General features: G+C 41.7%; 1 protein-coding gene across 6 annotated transcripts in view; it reads right to left on the reverse strand.

The window, feature by feature from the left end:
• Positions 1 to 21,024, reverse strand: part of peak1 (pseudopodium-enriched atypical kinase 1) — a 135,215-nt gene extending 114,191 nt beyond the window's left edge. For all 6 annotated transcript variants that reach the window (XM_085972340.1, XM_085972342.1, XM_085972345.1 and 3 more), the window contains exon 1: positions 20,896 to 21,024. The gene's annotated coding sequence lies outside the window, so the exon portion shown is untranslated. The remainder of the gene's footprint in view (positions 1 to 20,895) is intronic.
• Between the last annotated feature and the right edge of the window lie 2,137 nt (positions 21,025 to 23,161).

The following is a 23,161-nucleotide window of genomic DNA, read 5'->3' on the forward strand; positions in this document are numbered from 1 at the left end:
GTTCAAAGAGCCGGCAAAGGCACGATGGGCCGAATGGCCTCCTCCTGTGTTGCATCATTCTATGGTTCTATTCTATAATTCATATTTCACCCAGATCTATTTAAGTCCATTGTTGTCTCCTATTATTTATTCAAAAAAAACGTTTTTAAAACATCTTTTTCAACCAGTTTTCTACCTTCCCCATCTCTACTGAAAATGTTGATGATTGTTGGGTCAAAGCTTCACGGGTGTCGCACACCCTCTAATGCCATTATTCACTTTGAACTTTAAAAGGTTTTTTTAAAAAATAATTGTGTTCTCAGATTGTGGGCGACACTAACAAGGCTACATTTATTGCCCTAAGAAAGTGGTGGTGGGCCAGCACCTTGAGTAATAATCAGATGGCATTAAGAAGTAAACCCGTAGTGTGGAATTGGAGTCACATGTAGACCAGATCAGGTAGGAGTGGCCAGCTACCTCACTGAAGGACATTAATGATGACCCAGCTGGATTTTTACAACTGGCGGGTTTTCTGATCACCTTTTCTACTGCCAGTCCACAACTTACCCCATTTATTGAATTCAGTTTCACAATGATGGGATTTGAACTCGCAATCTCTGGGTTGCCAGTTCAGTACCATAACCACTAAACTATCATAACCTCTGAAGGGGGTCAGAAGGCTATTTGGCCAAAAGGATCATCACAACTGAGCCCAAACAGGTCCTCACTCCATATCCATACTAAATGCATTTTCCATTACTGGAGGAACAATTCTTTCTTGCCCCTTCCCCAAGGGAGCCAAAGCCAGCGATAGCACCCCTAGCACTATCCCAGTTGAGATCCGTTAACTCAGCACAGATCTGGGAACAAACGTTAGACTTTCGGGTTTGTATATCTCGGCTCACCACTTAATAAACTGTGAGGTTATGCACTTTGGCAGGAAAAATCGTAGAGCAAGTTATTATCTTAATGGCAAGAAACTGGAAAGTACTGAAGTACAAAGGGATCTGGGGGTCCTGGTGCACGAAACTCAAAAGGTTAGTATGCAGGTGCAGCAAGTGATTAAGAAGGCCAATGGAATGTTGGCTTTCATTGCTAGGGGGATAGAATATAAAAATAGGGAGGTATTGCTTCAGTTGTACAAGGTATTGGCGAGACCGCACCTGGAATACTGCATACAGTTTTGGTGTCCATACTTAAGAAAAGACATACTTGCTCTCGAGTCAGTACAAAGAAGGTTCACTCGGTTAATCCCGGGGATGAGGGGATGGACATATGAGGAGAGGTTGAGTAGATTGGGACTCTACTCATTGGAGTTCAGAAGAATGAGAGGCGATCTTATTGAAACATAGAAGATTGTGAAGGGGTTGGATCGGGTGGATGCGGGGAGGATGTTCCCGATGATGGGTGAAACTAGAACTAGGGGGCATAGTCTTAGAATAAGGGGCTGCTCTTTCAAAAGTGAGATGAGGAGGAACTACTTCACTCAGAGGGTGGTAGGTCCATGGAATATGCTGCCCCAAAAAGCTGTAGAAGCTACATCATTACATAAATTTAAAACAGAAATAGACAGTTTCCTAGAAGTAAAGGGAATTAAGGGTTACGGGGAGCAGGCAGGAATTTGGACATGAGTCTAGGTTCGGATTGGTCATGGCCCTGTGGGTAGCGGAGCGGGCCCAGGGGCCGTGTAGCCTGATCCTGCTCCTATTTCGTGTGTCTAATTCTGTTAGATGCAGGAGATGGTTCTGTGATAGTGGATTGGCAGTTAGGATCAGATCAGCCATGATCTTATTGAATGGCGGAGCAGGCTCGAGGGGCCGATTGGCCTACTCCTGCTCCTATTTCTTATGTTATGAGCTATTGGGGAACCAGGAAAATTTACTTCTGGTTAGGCATCTAATACTGCTGTGGACTTGTTCATTGAGGTGGCAACTTTAATTTGGGATTAGCCAGCAAACTGAATTAATTCAAGGGAAAATATCACAAATAATGTAACTAAGTAAACGTCTTGTTAACCATATTCAAATATTATCGTCATTTTGTTCTTTGATTGCCTGTAATACAAAAAAGATTTACAGGTGTGTATGCATTAGCAGTACCGCACAATAAGAAGCACAGCTGTTGTTTGTGTGATACATGATAAATGGATTGTGTAGGGTCTAGCACCTCTACGACAATATCACATGTGCTTTTGGGAAGAACAATCATCTACTAAGCCTTCAGGTGCGGTTTCAATGATAATAAGGTGCGTATGAAAACTAGTCAGCACAGCAGTAGAAGACAAAAGGAGCTGTCTCATGGGTGTTGGTGCTGTGGCTCACTTATGAAAAATGGCTCCAGGTACTTAGGTGAGCTACTGAAGTGCTACCAGGTTGGGCACCAGGGAAAGTTAGTGCTGTAGAGCATGCTACATCTGCTGCAGTGGTAACTCTTATAACCAATTATCATACATTTATCATTTAGTTTATTTTGTAGTTTCATAGTCTCCCTGTGCCACACAGCTTCCTTGGCCAAGAATACAGAGTGATATCATCCCGCGCATCCACTAGTGCCAACTAACTTGGCGGCATGTGGTGAGCAAAGGCAGGGAACAGTGATTGGTCTCCTGATTTCCCTTCCTCTTTGTGGGAAGATTCCTGGCTTCCACCCAGTGGCATGGCTGAGAACAGGAAATCGGTGTGGGGAAATCACAGAAATGAGCCTGCATCTTACCACTCCATCTTCAGCCATTAAAGTGAGGGTGGCTCCCTCAATGATTCAGTTGGTAAATACATGGCACAGTGCAGAACTGGGCCATAAAGATCCCAAGAATCCAGGTTTGATCTCCAATTTGTACTGAACTAGCTGACCCCAGCAGGGTAGTAGTAGGGAATGCTTCAATTTGTCTCGGTAGCCCTGAGCTAATGAGGGGTGATGCCTGTTTTCTAAAGGCAACCCCAGCATACATATTCTAATCAAGTGTAGATATCGATATACACATTATATGCAGGTAGAATTAATGTGCTCAAACAAAATCAGTGACAAAAATCCAGGTGAACACTATCTTAGATACATAACAGCACAGTAATAGTTTTGAAGCTCCATTAATATTTAATCCAAAGTGCTTTAAAAGTGAGTTTTTTGCACTATGAATCTTCAATTAAACATGCAAAAGGATTTCATTCCCTATCCAAAACTTTCAAAAATGGTAGCCCTAACTTCGGAAAATGCTTCAATTGGAATCGAAAAAGTAAATATTACAGCTATAGAAGGTTTATACCTGTAATATGTTGGACTTTTAAAAGAAAATAATGCTCATGCTTTTAAATTGCACTGATGTGCATAGATTGGTGTTTACATATGGAATTCTACAAACCATTAAAATAATTCTAGATATTAAAAAACAGTAAATTTACATAAAATGTTGATTTTTAAACTCCAACTACAAGTCGCACAAATCTGGACAAGCTTACCAGACGTTCAGGACTGATGTCACAATTCACAGCCTTACTATATTGAAAGTGGCTGATCTGAAATACCATGCAGGCATTAGAAATTCTAACCAGACTGACTGGATCAGCAATGATGCATTTGACTAATCCACTGGCTTTCCTTTTATAAAGGCACAGTCTCGCAAAGAGAAAAGGACACTGTTCAGCGGCTGGTGCCAGGCAGCCTCACGCTTATGAGTCACGTCTCTATGTTGTTTAAAATGTTCAATCCAGCATGTTGCACACATTTGAACATAAATCCAGCTACATCAATCAGTGCAGCAAAACTCAAGGTTACAGGAAACCAATTTCCCTATCAGAACAATTGAGGCAACAAAGTCCGACTGGCCATTTAACTAGAAAGCCTGCAGAAAACAGGCACCAGCAAAAAGCAGCTTATCAGCAAAGCGCAGATCATTCAAAGAAGTCACAAGTCATTAAATTATATGGATGCATTTTGGGCGGAAGAATGAGCAGAGGCAGTATAAGCTAAATGGCACAATTTTAAAGGGAATGCAGGAACCGAGAGGCCTGGGGGGCTCACAGCACACAAGTCTTTGAAGGTGGCAGGACAAATTGATAAAGCTGTTCAAAAAACATACGGGATCCTTGACTTTATAGAGGCATAGTGTACAAAAGCAAGGAAGTAATGCTAAACCTTTATAAATCACTGGTTAGGCCTCAGCTGGAGTACTGTGTCCAATTCTGGGCCCCACACTTTAGGAAGGATGTCAAGGCCTTGGAGAGGGTGCGGAGGAGATTTACCAGATTGATATCGGGGATGAGGGACTTCAATTATGTGGAGAGGCTGAAATTCTTCTTCTTACAGCAGAAAAGATTAAGGAGAGATTTAATTGAGGTGTTCAAAATGATGTGTTTTCATAAGCGTAGATTGAGAGAAACTGTTTCCAGTGGCAGGAGGGTTGGTAACTAGAGGATACAGATTTAAGATAATGGGCAAAAGAACCAGAGGGGAGATGAGGAGAATTTTACGCAGCGAGTTATGATGATCTGGAATGCACTGTCTGAAAGGGTAGTGGAAGCAGATTTAATAGTAACTTTAAAAAAGGGGAATTGGATATATAATTGAAAAAGAAAAATTTGCAAGGCTATGGGGAAAAGAACAGAGGAGTGGGATGAATTGGCTAGCTCTTTCAAAGAGCTGGAACAGGTATGATGGGCCGAATGGCCTCCTTCTGTGCTGTATGATTCTACGATAGGGGTATTTATATTACTGCTGTAAAGAGAATTGAATTCCATGAATTATAACAAAGTCCTGCAAAAATGTTAGAGAAACTGCAGTAGGTGTGGATTGCATGTACAACTTGAAGCAAAAAGCTACAAGATCCAAAAAGGAGTGGAAGCATACAGCACAGAAGCAGGCCGTAGGGCCCATCGTGCCTGTGCCAGCTCTTTGGTAGAGCTATATAATTAGTCCCACTCCCCTACTCTTTCCCTATAGCCCTATAATATTTTTCCCTTTTGAAAGTTACTATTGAATCTGCTTCCACCATCCTTTCAGGCAGCGCATTCCAGATCACAACAACTCGCTGCGTAAACATTTTTTTCCTCCTGTCGCGTCTAGGTCTTTGCCAATCACCTTGAATCTGTGTCTTCTGGTTACCGACCTTTTTGCCACTCTCGGCTCTATTTGTAAAAGCCTAGACTATCTAACCTGATGGGTCCATTATACACAACGGAGGAACTCTAATCATCCCTGATGTGTGATTTCACTAGGTAAGTGAAGTTAAAAGATACATGGCAGCTAGCAATTCTCAAAATGAAACCAAATCATTGTTGCAATTTTCTCCTCTGGTTTTACTTTAAATCTTTCAACCTCGTCCCACATCTACTGAAGACAGTTGCTTATTGTGGGATATGGTTTCACAGATGGTAGTGATCCCCCTCTTCACCCGCCACCCCCACCGGGCCTCCTTTTATGCTGTAACCATTCTATGATTCTAGGAGTAGGGTCTGTGGCTGATCCTCCCTGCGCCCCCTCCCTCCCTAGTCCAGGAAAATGGAAACTAAAGGAGAGTATCCTCATCATCCCAAGACTGGCTAACTCACGACAAGCCAGCAATTGGAAATTGAATTTTGCACATTTATATGGCTTAGCAACACACCATAATACCACTGAGATAAGCATACAAACCAAACCAGTTGTTTAAATGGATCATTGCTCTTGGACAACCAGACAGTCTGCATTGCGAGAACTGCTCAAAAGCTCATGCATCAGCCACATGCAACATTTAGGGAATATTGCAAAAAAAAATGCAGTATTTACTGAGAGGTTATTTTTGCATCAATAATGTTTACATAAACTTTAAATAAAAGAACATTTTTACTGCCAGGCACAATCAATTATCTCTTTTTGTGCTGTCCAGCATGTCCATTCTCAACTCAGTTTACTAATCTGTTAAAGTAACGTAACATTTTACCAAGAGGTCTTGGGAAAGAAAGCGTGCCAGCCTGTGCCACAGACATGATGCTTATAAACAAGAGAATATTGTTTAATATTCAAGATTTTGTTCAGAGCCAGTGATTAAATATACCACAGTATTAAAAAAATTCCAGCTAGTTCTTTAAAAACAAAACATGCAAGTATACAGAAATCCAAACCATAGCACAATCCATAACAAAGAAAAACATTTCATGGAAACTATCACAGGTTTATAAGGAGTTAACTGTAACAAATGTATTGGTTTAAGCTACAATTAAATCTTGTACTTAATGCAGCTTTAAATGGCCCCATCACAAATACTTATGGCTATTGTTAAAAAACCTTCTCAAATATTTGAGCATACCTTGTACTCATATTTCACATACATCCACTATACAAAATGAATTATTAGTGACAATATAACTGAAAACATTTAATCAGACACTAGACTTACTGCAATCACATAATAGTTTCTTCAGGATCAGCTCTTTATTGTGGACATAAAAAACAAGGCCAGTTTTCTATCATTTTAAAAAACACTTTTTAATCACCAAAAGAACAGTTCCTCCATTATGTACGAGCTCTTGAAATGGTACTCTAGATTTCAAAATTATTTGGTATTCCTCCAAGGAGTACAATTCACTATCCACAAATATTTAATCTGAAACCTCTGGAGAAATACATTTTTTGCTGACGTTTCTATTTCTGTACATAAGTAATAATGTCCAAGAGTTGAAGATGCACATTGAGTCTGCAGCACTGGGTGGATATACATGGAGCAATGCTTCAGTTTTTAGTCAGGCATAAAAGCTTCATTGCAGATTTCAAAAAAGGTTTTAAAAAAATTATGACAATTTCTATCTTAATTAGGACTTTTTTTGCAGGTTTCACAGGCAGGTATCCATTTATCTCTAACCCTAATCCGCACCCCCACCTCCGCCCCCCCGGGAGCAATGGCACTGAAACAGGAAAAAGCAATGCACAGAAGTCACAGATCCCTGTTTCCGTATACAGTACTCTCTTAGGACCTTATGTTTAATATAAAATCACCTTTAGACAGATAACCATGCATGCAATTCCGAGCGTTGCTGCATCGTGGGACTGAAACAGTAATAATCCACGTGAGTAAATCTTCGGGTTACTGCTAGGAATATTATCTACTGCAGTTACTTTATAGTACCGCGACCAGTGACAGCCCCAATTTTAAAGGCAGCATTACCAAGTAAATAAAGTAGTGCTACTATCTTTGGAGGAACAGAGAACCACATTAAAAACTGTTGTTATCCCCCCTGAAACACCCCGAGTTGGAGCAAGAGTGTAAATGGCTGCTGCTGTGCCACTTACCATTTTCTTGTCACAAGCAGACTGCCTGCCACAAGTCAGCAGTGCTCTCTCTGCTTATTGGCCTTCCTTACCGGTGGGCAATTGAGACTTTCAAACAAATTCACAAGTGCATTAGTTTTTGTCCCATCATGGATTCTACGGAGTCCGCCCTGCAATGTAAATCAGGCGAATCACACAGCACCCAGAGCTCCTGCATATAGGGGCTCATTTCAGGTAGAAACAGTTCTGTAATGTAAATCCAACATGTATGGTAAGTGTCATTACAATAACCATGTGTTGAAATTACAAGCCAGATGCTTAGCCAGCTACTGTACATTAGTGAACAGGAACACTTACTGTCCAACAATAATTCTATTAGTGTGTTTAATCTTCAAGCCACATGCAGTTAAAATTGTTTCAAATCCTTGGAAATGCAGCATTTAGTTTATTCACATGCACATTCAAAATCAACATCTGAATTTCGGGCTTCACGTCCAGTTGAGTTTCAAGAACAAATTATTTGCAGAGTACAGATTAGTTTTTATTCGTTGATTAGCGTCATGGTGTTAGACATCATTAACTGGGTTAACAATAATCAGTAAATACCTCAGCTCTTTGGAAATGCTGACTTCAAAAAGCAAAACAACAGTTTGGGAAACAGAGAGGGGCCCCAAGAATTTGAGCGGTTGGTTCTGGGCGAGGAACAAGTAGTCAGGAGGATTGAAGAAATAAAGCTGGTGGGTAAGAATCAGGAAGAGCAAGGGAAACGGTACATGGGCAAAATTCAGTAAGATCCCAAAAAAACTTGGGGAAAGGGGGCATAGGGAAATCACAAAGGTCCTGTATTCCCTAAAGCTGACAAGTTACAACATAATCCTAGCCAATGTTATAACATTTAAGTGCTATATTGTATCACACAATTGATAATGAGAATAGGTTCACCTCACACTCTTCTAGGCTCTTCATGCTTTTCATGTTGAGATACAATGCAAAGTTTTTCCAATAAACTGATTCAAATTGCCTACAGTGTATTTCATATGGCAGCACGGTGGCATAGTAGTTAGCACTGTTGCCTCACAGCGCCAGAGACCCGGGTTCGAATCCGGCCTCGGGCGACTGTCTGTGTGGAGTTTGCACATTCTCCCCGTGTTTGCGTGGGTTTTCTCCGGGTGCTCCGGTTTCCTCCCACAGTCCAAAGATGTGCAGGTTAGGTTGATTGGCTATGATAAATTGACCCTTAGTGTTAGGGGGATTAAATAGGTGGGGTTACAGGGATAGGGTGGGATATGTGTTGGGGTTACGGGGATCGGGTGGGATATGTGTCGGTGCAGGCTCGATGGGCCGAAATGGCCTCTATCTGCACTGTGGGGTTTCTGTGTGATTTCTGTGTGATATGCTGTCATTCACCCCCTCTCAAAATGATATGAAGGTACCTTTCACCTTACATTTCAGTGAACCGGCTTCATTGAAAGATTAAAAAATAAAATATCTTGTATTTCTTCTTTCTACAAATAATGTTACCTCGCAGAAAATAATTTGCTCAAATGGCAGCAAGAACAATGCAGATTAGTTATTATCAGTTCATTGCAGTAATATGTTAGGACATACTAAACCATACACACTTCAGAATATTGGTTGGTACTTCAGTTATGTATTTAATCCAAATCTTCAAAGCTAAATTAAAACAGCCTGTAACAGTCTTGAAGAGCCTTCTTATGCACCATATGTTTAAGTTGATCCTTTTACCATAAATAATGCAGTGGCACTCTCAGATTACTGGTAATGGCTTTATACTATCTGTAACCATTGATCTAAGATTCACAGAGGACCATTCAGCACTTGGTGAATTGTCAGTCATTAGAAACACACAACTAAATCCAGAGGCTAAACGTCAATAATTAATCCTGCTAAACAACCCATTCACTTCAGCAGGAGACAAACTGGGTAGAGACACTACCCAAAACCTCACGAAGCTTGATCAAAACATCTGAACTTACTTGGCATAGGTAGCGATTAGCCATACATAACAGGAAGGTCCTAGATTTGCTCCCCAGTTCGTAATGAGGAAGCCGATCTCAGCCGGAAACACAGTAAAGGTGTAACAATTAGCCTCAGCACCCTGCGGCGGTGAGGGGGGAAGGGAAGGCACATGATGGTGCGAATCAGGATTTTCTCACCTGACCCATTATCCAGCATCTGCAAACGTCTGGATATGACCAAAAGATAAGAGCAAGCTTGGCTGTGATGCCCCTCTCATGGTAGAATAGCCTGCCAACATTCACTGTCGAGCCTTACACATGAATATTAGCCATTTAGGCAAGATACTGGGGAAAGATGACTGACACCTGTGAAACTGCACCCTAGGAAGGAGACACCATCCTTAGGAGAGGAAGAGGAAAAGTAAGAAAATAGTCAAGGAAAAAAGTTTTTAAAAATACGAAGTGTGCGCTTTTTTGCCCAATTTACAACATGGATATAAACGATATTATACATAGTGGCCAAATTGATTAGTGCTTTCTCTACCTGATCAGTAATTACCAAATGGATCTGTAATATGTACAAGGACAGATTCATCAAATTTGGGATAGCCTACTCCAAATTAATGTTGCATATTTAAGTGTGTAGACTTTTTAAATGACTCAATATTCCCTCAACCATTTGATTATATAAGCCTATTTTGTTCGATGTGCGTGGGTAGTTCATGGTTAAATGCAGAATTTATATTCCATACACAAGGCGCATTAAGAGTTCAGAGATGATTAATGGTCCCCAGCTTTACAGTAGCAAAAGCGCTAATCTGTTAGTGTTTATCTATAGTAAATGGAGCACTTCAACACCTTGGTTCTCTAGAGTTTAACCAGCGTAAATGTGATGAATCAGTTCTATTATGGCATATATACACGCAGCATTTTCCAAGCAGAAATGTACTATACTTTATGTACTTCTTAATAATTATCTACCATGTCTTCTTTTTTGCTTTTCTCCCCTCCTCCTTTCTTGAAAGCACCGATTGGGGTACAATTTCATGGGCTTGGGTGTGCCCTCTGGAACCTGACCCAATCAGCCATTCTTCGCGTACGAGGCTAGACAGGGAATACAGGCAGGCGTGGTGACCGTTGGGTGGAAGTCCAAACACTTTCCAGCGGGAGGTCAATTCATAGCAATCAGGAGCAGGAACATGACTGACTTTCCCCTTCGTAGCCCAGAGATAATGAAGTCAAACTGCATCCCCATCAGAGATTAGTTAACAGTTAGATTTAGGAATTGAAAATGAGACAGGGTCATACATGAAGGTTCATTGGATTAGCAGTTCGTGACATATTAATTCTTCATAATATTCTTGCTGGTTACAGAACCTCCTGTTTCCAGTTTCACTTCCTCGGATACTCAACCCAGATTGTAATTGTTCGCTATCTCAATTTTCCTTCAAATGTGTTAGTGGATTTTTGTGTGTGTGTGTATGTCTGTTATTTTCTCTCTTCCCCAAGATTCCCAGGCAACACATCAGCTGGGTGTTGTGTTGGCTCCAACTGTTAGACTGAAGACAGTACTTTGCTGTTCAAATCTTGAGTCACAAGGTTGTGGATTCAAACCCCATTACAGACTCGAACATGTAATCTAGGCTGACACTTTGGTGCAGTACTGAGGGAGTGCTACATTGTCAGGGGTATCGTCTTTCTGATGAAACATTAAACATAATAGTTGTGGCGAGATATATTAATACAGAGATCAGGGAAACGTGTAACAAAAACTGTGTGGTTATAATGGGAGATTTTAATTTTCATCAAATCAAATCAAATCAACTTTTATTGTCATTGTTAGTGCACAAGTGCAGTACAACGAAATGTAGGCTTGCGGCTCCCGAGAGTGTGCAATTTGGATTAGGACACTTAAACACTTAAACAGACATATAAAGTATTTAAGTACCTCTGGAACTGGGAGAAGCAGACAGCTTAAGTAGTAAAGGCAACCAATTCCTAGGATGTATTTAAGACAGTTTTCTAGAACAATGTGTTTTAAATGCATTTAAGGGGAATCTAAATAAGCAGATAAGGGAGAAAGGAATAGAAAGTTATGTTGATAGGGTTAGAACAAGAGTGGGAGGAGGCCCGTATGGAACATAAACAGCATAGACCAATTGGGTCGAATGGTTGGTTTCTGTGCAATAGATTTTATGTAATTCTATGTAACTGTGGTTGGGCAACCTGGTGCTTCTTGAGCAACCTGGGTGTTGTGTGCCTGGTAGCAGCACCCCAGCAGAAGGCAGTGCCTTCAGGAAAGAAGAGGAAAATATTGGAGAGCAAAAAGAAACATGTTTTCAAAGATTAGAAATGAGAGGGCAGCACAGATACACGGAGTTGAAACACCAACACAGTGATCCAGAATGGACGGATGCAAAGGTCACAAAATATTCTGCTGAGTTTCTGATCCCACTCATAATGGAAAGAGTGTCTGGAGTTCACTCCCAAAACCCCTCTGCCTTGCTACTTCTCTCCCTGCCTTCAAAAATCTCCTTAAAACCTATCCATTTGCCCGCTGTGAAGCGCCTTGTGACGTGTTCTATGCTAAAAGGAGCTAACACAAGTTGTTGCTGTTATTCTAGTAGTAGAGGGATCCTATTTTGAAGCAGGCCAGTGATTGGGATTCTTTCAAGGGTCATCTTGACACCACCAGTATTTATTTGTGGGGAGGATCTGGTCCACCCAAACTAACTTTAACAACAAAAATTAACAAACCAAAGTAAAACAATTGCCAAGTAGGAAAACAGACAATTTTAATGTGAGGTACTACTACTGTTTCCATGCATGTCAAGAGCAGTAATGCCAGAGATCTGGAAGCAGGTTGCCCACCTGCTCTCTCCACATCAAACGTGCACTTGAATATAATAACTTGCAATTTTCAAAGTATTAATCCTATAGTCCCATCTACACTTTGAATACGAACCAGTTGCATGATTCTTTTCTTTTTCCACTTTGAACTGTTTGTATACAGGAAACTCTTTTTTTATCCGGCACCGACGGGACCGGCGTGGTGCCGGTTGATCAAAAAGTCCGGATTACAGAGAGGTACACTTACCAAGGTACGAGAGCTCCGTACACGGCCACAGATCCAGGCGTCCCTGTTGCATGGCAACAGGTGCAGGAACCCCGGTTACACGGCCACAGATCCAGGAACCCCGGTTACACGGCCACTAATATGAAGTAAAACTTACCTGAACCTACTCCTGAATTTTGCCGGTTAACCGAGATTTCCGGTTATTTAAGTGCCGGTAAAAAGAGAGTTTCCTGTAATTAAGTTCTGGATGAATCTCATCCCACTTGTTCATTTCAGGCAGACACAATGGCCCTGCAAGACTTGGATACCAGGAATCACACGAGTATATTATTTATTTTTTAATTAGGAAATAGTGGTGGCATTCTCAAAATAAATATATTAGTTGTGGGGTCCTTTTCTAGGTACAGTTTTCATGTCAGGTTAAAGGTCAAGTTCTTTCCAGAATACAGTCACAACACTACAAAGTGAATTACAGTTAAATGGATAGTTCAAAGAGGAAGTTAAAGCACTATTGCTATCATTTAAAGTAGCAAATATAATCTTGAAGTGTATTCTCTGTGCCTAAAATGAACATTATTGGCAATGAAAACAGAAAATGCTGGAAAAACTCAGCAGGCCAGGCAACATCCGTGGAGAGAGAAATAGAGTCAACGTTTCAGATCGAACGAAGGGTCCCAGACCTGAAACGTTGACTGTTTCTCTCTCCACGGATGTTGCCTGGCCTGCTGAGTTTTTCCAGCGTTTTCTGTTGTTATTTCAGATTTCCAGCATCCGCAGTATATTGCTATCGTATTTTTGGCAATGAGTTGTTCTGGGTGCAGTATTACTGATAAGTATCACAACAGCATGCAGTTTATTGCACTCCGTGCTTGCCACAAAAAAATGATCAGATTACTGAGCTTTATGAGCGTTCAAATAAAGAACGCACTCCTGCATTTCCTCATACAAAATCCTTTAGTCGAGTGTAGTATGGGGCTGTGCAGTTCTAAATGGTGATAGTAAGATTACTCTCAATAACTGGCCAGTAAGGCTCTTAGAAATGCAATTGAAAATTCACATCAATATGAAGGTTAGCAGTTCATCCAAGATAACACGCAATCTTTTCAGTACAAATTCATTCCACAAACAAAACATTTTCCTTAGTAGAGCTACATAAATTGCTTAAAAATTGTGCATAAATGTTCAAAGTTCAACACCAATTTTGAATAAGGTATCCGCCAGTTACAGGAACTAAAACACAGACAGGTAAAGCCTTGCAGCATTCACACCATTAAAAGAGTTATACTGCATTCAAAGTAATTGGTAACAGACAACATAAAAAGCAGCGAGCGCAATGGCTTTGCTTGGGACAGCCAAAGAAAATCAAATTACTGTAATAGGTTTGAATGATTAATTTAGAGTTTACTGTAATATCAAAGCCATCCATAAATTTCTATTTCCTATTAGTTCTGCAAACCACCTTTGAAGTTTTTAAATAGATTGAGTTACAACGGATGAGGTTCGAGGGTACACAGTCTATGACGACTAGTAGAAAATTAATTCAGTGCAAACAACTACAGCGCGCGTACATAAACAGTGACTGGATTCTGACGGACACGCTTGAAATTCTGTACATCTTCTGCTGAACAATTATTTTAACCTGCACAGTGGTTCGCTGACTAAAAAATATTAACTATTTTTATACAACTGTCCTCCCACCCTTCATGGCTGTTCAGTTTTGGAGCCATACTGCATTATTTTTACATAACCAATTGGGTTGAAGTATTTATAGGATCACAACAAATGATGGGATTAAATGAAATAAGTCATCTGAAACTTGAGATGACATCAGTTACAGCCTGTAAATCACCCCCAATGCAAGTACTGTGCAATCTACGTTATCTTTATACTCTGGAGTAGCTGTAGTGTTTTAGAACGCAGCATTATTAGAATTTCAGTAAAGTTTTATGGATGAGTGTGACATTGCCACAGAACTGCAATCTAGTTGTGTGCTCTCATTACCTCCTACTCCCACTAAAATTGGACTGTAGTACAAAAGCTGGGCAGGTGACATTTTCATGAATTGTAAAATAACACCTAGAAGTACAACTCTAGACTCGGTCCTTCCAAACTTAACTCGAGTGTCTCCAGATACAACTTATGAAATTAGGGTAAAGTACTGGTGGCTACAGATCTATCACTGGTGGTTACGGTGGGAGCACTTTGGGGTGACGAGTTAGAGTGCTACAGAAAAAACGGATGGTACAACTTTAAAGCAAATTAGTGTTAAGTGCAATTCTTCCTTGTAGTGTCGATCAGTGACGTTATATTAAATAAGCCAAGTGACAACACAGCATGTTACAGTAGCAGTTATTCATTTAACTACTATATTGACTTTTGATAGTTGGCTTCAAAAATCCACTAATAAAAATGCTAGAGTGTATGAAGCAAGGTAGGTGGGAGCATCTCCACACAGACTGCAGCAGTTCAAGCAGGCGGCTCACCACCACCTTCTCGAGGGCAATTAGGGATGGGCAATAAATGCTGGCCTTGCCAGCGACGCCCACATCCCATAAATGATTTTTTTTTTAATTTTAAAACTGCTGTCAATACTTGGCAAAGCCAACCCTGCAACCTTTGCAGATCAAATTTATAAGACACCAGAACGCTGTGTGTAATAGTCTTAAAACGTGACTGGAGTAAAACTATTCTGCATTTGGGGGATTGTAAAGCAGGACCTGTTCTTCACTCTTACTTCCACCAGAAGCAGCATCTTCACACGTGGCATCAACAATTTCTGTTGGCTAGCAATCTGGACATTAGGACTTCCTTGTCAACCAACACTGGATTCAAACATCATGTCTGCTGGTAGTCACAGCAGAGAACTTGTACGCTCAAAGAGGTTTGCTCGGTGGCATAGTGGTTAGCACTGTTGCCTCACAGCGCCAGGGACCCGGGTTCAAATCTGGCCTCGGGCGACTGTCTGTGTGGAGTTTGCACATTCTCCCTGTGTCTGCGTGGGTTTCCTCCGGGTGCTCCGGTTTCCTCCCACAGTCCAAAGATGTGCAGGTTAGGTTGATTTGGCTATGATAAATTGACCCTTAGTGTTAGGGGATTAAATACGTGGTGTTACGGGGATAGGGTGGGATATGTGTCGGTGCAGGCTCGATGGGCCGAAATGGCCTCTATCTGCACTGTAGATTCTGTGATTCTGTGAATGTTGGCTGCCGGTATCTGTGGGATCCTGCTGTGTCAGATGCAACTGCCTCCTCAGCTGGTAGGATGAATTTACAGTGCCAAAAGCAGTTGGCAATAGATTCCACTTTTGGACGCAGGCATTTCACAAGCCCCAGAGTTGCCAACAGTCAAGGCAGTTTTTCTGCCTTGTGATGCCATGCTTTGATCAAAGTGACACAGCCACTCCTCAGTAAGATCATCAGTATCCATGCCTTTTTGTTGTTTCTGTAGGTTGCATGCAGGGTAAAAGCATCATTAAAACATTGGGAGGTTTTTTTGGAAGTCTCATTCTTCAGCAGCTTCCTTTTTCCCCCCAGTCATGCCAGCCCAAACCATGATAGCAATTTGCTGCTTAGCATTTACCATTGATGAAAGCCAGTGCTCTGCTTTGTGCAGCTTGTTTAAAAAAAAAAGGCACTTTCATCTGCATTAGAGATGTCTTCAGGCTTGTAACAAGATAAAATTTCAAGATGTTAATCAACTGTCGACTGTCCTGAGAACTCTACTTGCTTCCCCATGTTCGGGCCTGGGCTTAATTGTACGTTGTTAGTGACTGATCCACAATGCAGAAACTGAGTCGATTCCAAATTCTTTCACAAATTCTTTCACCTTTCCAGGATGATGAGGTCAGACAGCCCAGCTGGGGCCACGATAATCAGATTACATTTCAATTAAGCAATCGATCTCACTGGTCAGGATCATTTGGGGTGGAATTCAAATTAACTGATGATTCAAATTAAACATTTTGAATGAAGCAACACATTTTCAGCACATTTATTGCACAATTTCACTCCAAATTAATAATTCAAATAATGCAAATTTGAATTAGGAGTCTACTGTAGCTCATTTAAAAAATAAAGTTTTTCCAAAGGCAGTTCTTGGTTCCAAGAGTAATTTTACGTGACGTTGTGGGTGATAACCAGGGCCACCTCTTTACAGAGAATGAAGAAGTCAAATTCCATTTCTAATTGAATGGGAGCCAGGGATTTGCTTCCACTTGTTTGGGGGACCACCTTCCGAGATTTGGTTCATTTGTCACCTGTTCTTATTGCTGAAAATGCTAAACTGTTAACCTGGCGAGTGTAAGTGTCCTAGTCTAGGCTATTCAATCAGTTCTCAACTGAAGGAGGGCGGCACTGACCGCATGCGGGTGTATGGGTTATTTAAATTTAGCTAATGTTGCTTCATGAGCAACCACAGTCTCCTGGCACTTACTTGATTATCTGATGAAATTGGGAGGTGAAGAATTGCCCAGAAATGTGTCACTTATTTTTACTTCCCCAATATTAGTGGTTGAGGCGGGTGATACATGAGGTTTCACAATCCTGCATTTGTAAAGCACTTTAAGATAATAAAAGATCTCATGGCACTTCAACATAGAAGAGAGGAAAACTGAGCAGCAGAGGACTTGGAAGGTTGGCCAAGGGCACAGTTAAAAGGGTAGGTTTTAAAAGGAGGGAAGTAGGAATGTAAAATGTTTAGGGAGGGGAGTTCCAAGAGGGTGGAACAACAGCTGAAATCTCTGCCACCAAGTGAGGAATGAGGGAGGGGAGGGGGGGGGGGGGGGGGCGGATGCACAGGAGCCTTTTCATCTCTGTCGCATTCATATGTAACTGTCCTATTATTGTAAATATGAACTGGCAGATTCCTTGGGTACATGCTCCAAATAAATATACAAAATAAGGAAAATCAGGTTATATATTTACTTCAGGAGTGTGCTAAGTTGTGATCTAAAAGAACAAATGGCAAAGCTACATTCAGCATCAAGAACAAATCTGGTTGCTGCAATTTTTAAGTATTACGCTACCCAAAATACAACACAATACTGAATATTCATTTATACATTTTTAATATATGTCTTTTATAACGCAAATTTCTGTGAAGAGAAACAGGAATTGTGTGTTGGCAATTGTTATTTGTATAAAAGTGTTCTTTAGAAAAGTAGTAAGTGTTTAGAGAACGTGCACAGAAAGTCAGCATCTGAAAGAGGTTGAACAGCATGTGCACTCACCAGTCTAAATTATATATTTCAGTAATACAAATGCGGTCAGACCAGAATGTTGTCAGCACCAAACCACCACGATGTTGTGCAGACTGCTCTCTTCGTAACCCACTATATAGAAGTGGATTCAAAATGGAAAATAAAAACCAAACCTACGCACACCAACCATTTCACAGCTAGTTTTCTTCCAGCATGTTACAGTATGAAATATTTTCTAAAGAGTTACATCACGCCCAAGTTGAGCAGTAGAACAGTGTTTTCCATTTCAACAGCCAAGCATTGAATAAACATGCACATTCCTAGTCATAGCAACAACTTAACAAATGATTGTATAAAGTTACCAATGTGGCACGAGAATGGCCGAATTATCAGTCTGACTTTGCACAATGCTGTGCTCCCAATCCAGCTTTGTCACTGTGGACAAGTTTTGATGCAAGGCTGAAAATGTCTCCACTACTAAGAAGGAGGAAGGAAAATAAAATACAATCAGAGCTAGAACCAGCTCATCCTACAGCCGCCTTCTTAACCACAGTTGCTGAGTACATCTACATATTGCCATAATCTTCATAACCTTCAGCTCCGATGGACGGGTCACATTGTCCGCATGCCCGATACAAGCGCTCTACTCGGAGCTCCGGCACGGCAAGAGAGCCCCAGGTGGGCAGAGGAAACGCTTCAAAGACGCCCTCAAAGCCTCCTTGAAAAAATTCAACATCCCCACCGACACCTGGGAATCCCTGGCCCAAGACCGCACAAAGTGGAGGAGAAGCATCCGGGAAGGCGCCGAACACCTCGAGTCTCTTCGCCGGGAGCAAGCGGAAGCCAAGCGCAAGTCAACCCAAGCACCCCACCCATCCGCCCCTTCAACTACCGTCTGCCCCACCTGTGACAGAGACTGTAGGTCCAGCATTGGACTCATCAGTCACCTGCGAACTCATTTTTAATGTGGAAGCAAGTCATCCTCGGTTCCGAGGGACTGCCTAAGAGAAAAAGAGAACCTTTATACACACACACAAATATTTTTGTATAATTTCTAAATATAGAGCTATATGGACCAAACAAACTTATGCACTGCAGTCAGCACTGATTTAAGAATGAAAAAAGAACTTCCAACTATCACAATTAGTCTCAATACTTCATTTTACTGATGGGTACATGGCCTGCTCTGAAAATCCGCAGTCTCATAGAATGTGAAGCAGTCTTATAAATACCAATAGTTTGATCTCCTTGGTTTATTTTATTTTATTTTTTTTTTAAATACATAACACAGGTTGAGCATCCAAAATCCGGAGTTCCGGAATCCGGACATCATGTTTCTACCGCCAGCCGGGCCCAGGCATTTCCGGACTCAGAACGTGTTTCTGATGTCCGAAGTCCAGAAAGGCCCGAGCCCAGGTTGCAATATTTCCGGACTGCGGACATCAGAAACACGTTCCGAAGTCCGGAAAAACACAAATATCGGCTCGGCCTCGGTCCCGAGGTTGCCGGATTCAGGATGCTCAACCTGTACATCAAAGTACAAGTCACTGTCCATCTTTAAAAGGCATATAAAAAAAAGCCTATTCACCAGAATTTATAAAATTAATAGTTCCCTCTTTTGCTTTTTTGACACAATACTAACATTTCTGAACTTACTGAAAACACGGCACTGACAGTCCATCAGTGTTCCAATTACTGGTGAAATAACTTCACAGTCAATTGAAACTGTAAATACTGTATATAGCAAGCCCTGTCCTGGGATTATTCATCATCAACCCTGTAATCATAATCCTCATCAGTCTACCGTGTGCACGGCCCTATTCTCGAACAATCATCCGTTCGTTTCGTTTCCTGTATTTGCATTCATTTGTATTTCATTTCTTCCCCATGAGCAGCACAGAGGGCATCCAGACTGTGTTTAATAAAATGTTTTGAACATAAATTTAAAAGTAGTATGTAACAAGAGATGGGCCACACTGTAGGTCACATGCCTGTCTCGCCTGAAATGTCTTATTTTAAAAATGACCTCAACAGTTTTTTTGAACGTCTCTTTTCACTTCCACTCTATCAACCAAATGATCTTTTATTTACCTTAGTTTGTTTCCATGGTTTCTAGATTTCCCTGCGTTAATTCTTTTACGGCATGTCTTTGCTTCTTTGCACACATTCAATTATTCAGCCTCCCTGTTTTCTTCATGTCAAAACTTTCCTCAGTTGATTTTCCCAGGCTATTTTCTCCCCTCCCCCACCTCTCTCTCTCTCTCTCTCTCTCTCTCTCTGCTTCAGAAGAAAACAACTTCAAACAACATCAGTATGCTAAGCAGACTTCACAGAAACAGAAATGGGGGGGGGGGGGGGGGGGGCGAGTACTAAAGACTGCTTTACAAACAAGCCCTTAATATCCCAGACACTTTATATAGATTCCATAGAATAATTTTCAAATCACAACCTACAATCCAAAAGAATCTGTAAAAAAAAATTCCAATTTCATTGCAAGTTTAAGGAGACTTTAATCTTTCTCAGTAGACAGAAAAATTGATTTATAAAGACCACCGTAAGGATTTAAGGGACCTTTGTAGGCAAGTGGTTTCCCTCATTCAAATCTGTATTATTTAGTGTCATAACTATATTGTGTTTGCTAAACTATTACAGGAAACTCTCGATTTACCGGCACCTAAATAACCGGAAATCTGTGTTAACCGGCAAAATTCAGGAGTAGGTTCAGGTAAGTTTTACTTCATATTAGTGGCCGTTCCTGGATCTGTGGCCGTGTAACCGGGGTTCGTGCACTTGTTGCTAAGCAACAGGGACGCTTGGTCTGTGGCCGGAGTTCCTGCACATGTTGCTAAGCAACAGGGAAGCCTGGATTTGTTGCGGAGTACGGAGCTCCCGTACCTTTTAAACTATACCTCTCTGTAATCCGGACTTTTTGATAAACCGGCACCACGCCGGTCCCGGATACCTAAGAGTTTCCTGTACTTGAGTTCTCCTAATAATTCAGTGGATAAAAATATACCACACGCTTGTAGCAGAGCCCTACAGAACAGGAAGGCTCTAGGTCCAATCCTTGGGCTGTATTAAGTTAGCCGGTCTTAGCTGGGTTAGCAGTTGGTACACTGCGTTTGGGTTGGGGGAGGAGGGCGGGGTGTGGGGGAGGAGGGGGAAAGGGGGGGGATGGGGAGAAAAGAGAGAAAATAGGAAATAAATTGGCCAGGTTCTTCACTCCTGGCAGCTATTCAGTAACCTGCGCATGTACATTTGTGGACTTAGCACAAAAAGTGGATTTGGTTTACCCGCTACCGTTGATCAACCAACTCGGCAGAATAGGGCTGTACATTTCTCAGGGTCTGCACAGGTTGCATGCATTGTGTAATCAGAAAGGGCTTGCGAAATTATTACATAAAAGTTGCAAATTAGAGAAAACTTACCACTGAACTCACTGACTTCGTATTCAGAGACTTCATAAAACATGCATCGCGCTGCCAATACGCCCACCCGGTTCCATAGCGAGTACAGATGCATCTGATTCAGTCAAAACAGTAACTTGCATTTATATAGCTCCTAGAACATAGAAAAACATCACAGAGGGGAATGGAGGATGGACAAGCAGGCAGTGTCAAGGAACGCAAAATTCTCGGAGGGTTGTAGAGCCGGAGAAGGTTAGAGATAGGGAGGGCCGAGGCCATGGAGGGTGAGAATTATAAATCTGAGGCGTTGGGCTTCTGAGAGCCAATGCCGGTCAGCAGGGCCTGGTGCGGGTTAGGCTACGTGCAGCTTGGGATATGTGCGGAGGTTCGGATGGAGGGTGGCGGATGCGAGGTCGGCCAGTAGAACATCGGAATATTTGAGTCTGAAGATGACAGGCATGGAAGAGGTTTTCAGCAGATGGGCCGAGGCAGGGGCAGAGATGAGCAATATTACGAGATGGACGGAGGCAGTCTTTGTAATGGAGGCAGATTTGGGTCAGAGGCTCAGCTGGGAGTCAAACAGAACGTTAAGGATGTGAAGAGTTTGGTTCAACCTGAGACAGTGGCCAGGTACAGGGAGGGAATCAGTGACTGGGGCGTGGATTTTGTGGCGGGCGCCAAAGGCAATGGCTTTGGCCGTACCAATGTTTAACAGAGGGGAATTCTTAGAAAAAGTGCCTGTTGGAGGCGAGGGTTGCAATAGAGAGGGGTTTAAGGAGATGGTTGGGAGTGGAGAGAATAAACAGAATCTTTGCTCTCCAGGATGAGCCTGGAGTAGTGAGTGGATTTGGCAGAGGAGAGCAAGGCCTGATAATGCTTGATTTAAGTGAGACAGATGGACAGTGATGGACGGCTAAACCAGTTGTGCACCAGATATGCTCACGAGTCCATGTATGCATAATTTGAGTTTTCCTTCTGATTTTGGGCAGCAAATTGAGGCTAGCTTGCTGCACAAAATCTAACTTTTCTGATGGCCCAAAGACCATGAAATTTGACAAAAAATTGTATTAAGATGTATGTCCCTTATCATTAGTCACCAACACTAAATTAATTAAGATATGAACCCGGGATGTTACTTTTTTGGGGTCAAGACTCCTGAGGTATCTCAAGTCTGTTGGACCCTGGGGACCAAATTAAAATTCTGCATTACTATCTTCCTGTCACTAGAGGGAACTCTAATTTCCATAGAGAAGCATGGTTTAACTTTAAACCTTTCTGATTCAGAACAAGTTTAAAATGGTCAGTCTACAATTCCTTTTGCAAGGCAATTGTTGATTTATCCCATTACTTATTTAACTTTGTCAGAGATCATTTTGGCTTTAGAGAACTTAGTATACTGCATATTTCAGACACATGGGAAACGTGATAAGCCTAATTATCTGCCTCGTGGACTCAGTAAGCTAGATTGAAGTCCATGATCTCTGGTTATGTTTGAAGGCATGACGAGATAGCTGAAATATTACATTCCATTAGGTTCCACTTATGGCCACAGCTCCAGTGAAGGAAGTTCAACTATTTGATGCTGAAAGCCTTAAAAGGTCGAGGCTTTCTAGATGCGAGGAGTGATTCAGCTACGTCGGATCTGAAATCCTACTTCATTAAACTGGCCTTTTGCATGGGTGACTGTACCAAATCTGGCCTTCCAGCTGCGCTAACAATACTGTCGCCACGAGAGCTACTGCCTGGCTATCTTTACTCCTGCTGCATAGTATCTTAGGATAATGGAAAGTGCATTGCTGATAAACAAACCTTGAGAAGGGGTCAGTGTGTTGTGTACTACAAATACTATGGCAGCCTTGGGATTTGCATACAACATTGAGCCTGAATACTGCTCGTCACTCTGAAGGGGGAGCACTCAGGTTTAAAAATGTGAAGCACGCACGGCCACACGGGTCCAAATATGCCCAAACTAGCCTGAAAACACACCTCGAGTGGTCCCAAACTGTGAAAGCCAGCTAATGTAGTTACTGGAGATGAGACTCAAATTCTTTTGATTTATTATGAATTTCCAAAAGGCTTGGTACCTGAACAAATACCTATACAGTAGATCTCGCACCACAAGAGGGGTTCTTCTGATCAGTCTACAGACACTGAGCCATGCAGCGGTACGCTCATGATACCCAACAAGTCAAATTCCTAATCTAAATCATACTGCAGTGGGGTAATGTCGAATGAAGGTCATCCACTTCCCACAGGAGGGAACAAAAATTAAAGGAAGAATCACTCT

Source organism: Somniosus microcephalus, chromosome 32 (genome assembly GCF_052327205.1).
Source record: "Somniosus microcephalus isolate GS21.2 chromosome 32, FLI_Smic_1.0, whole genome shotgun sequence".
Classification (NCBI taxonomy): domain Eukaryota; kingdom Metazoa; phylum Chordata; class Chondrichthyes; order Squaliformes; family Somniosidae; genus Somniosus; species Somniosus microcephalus.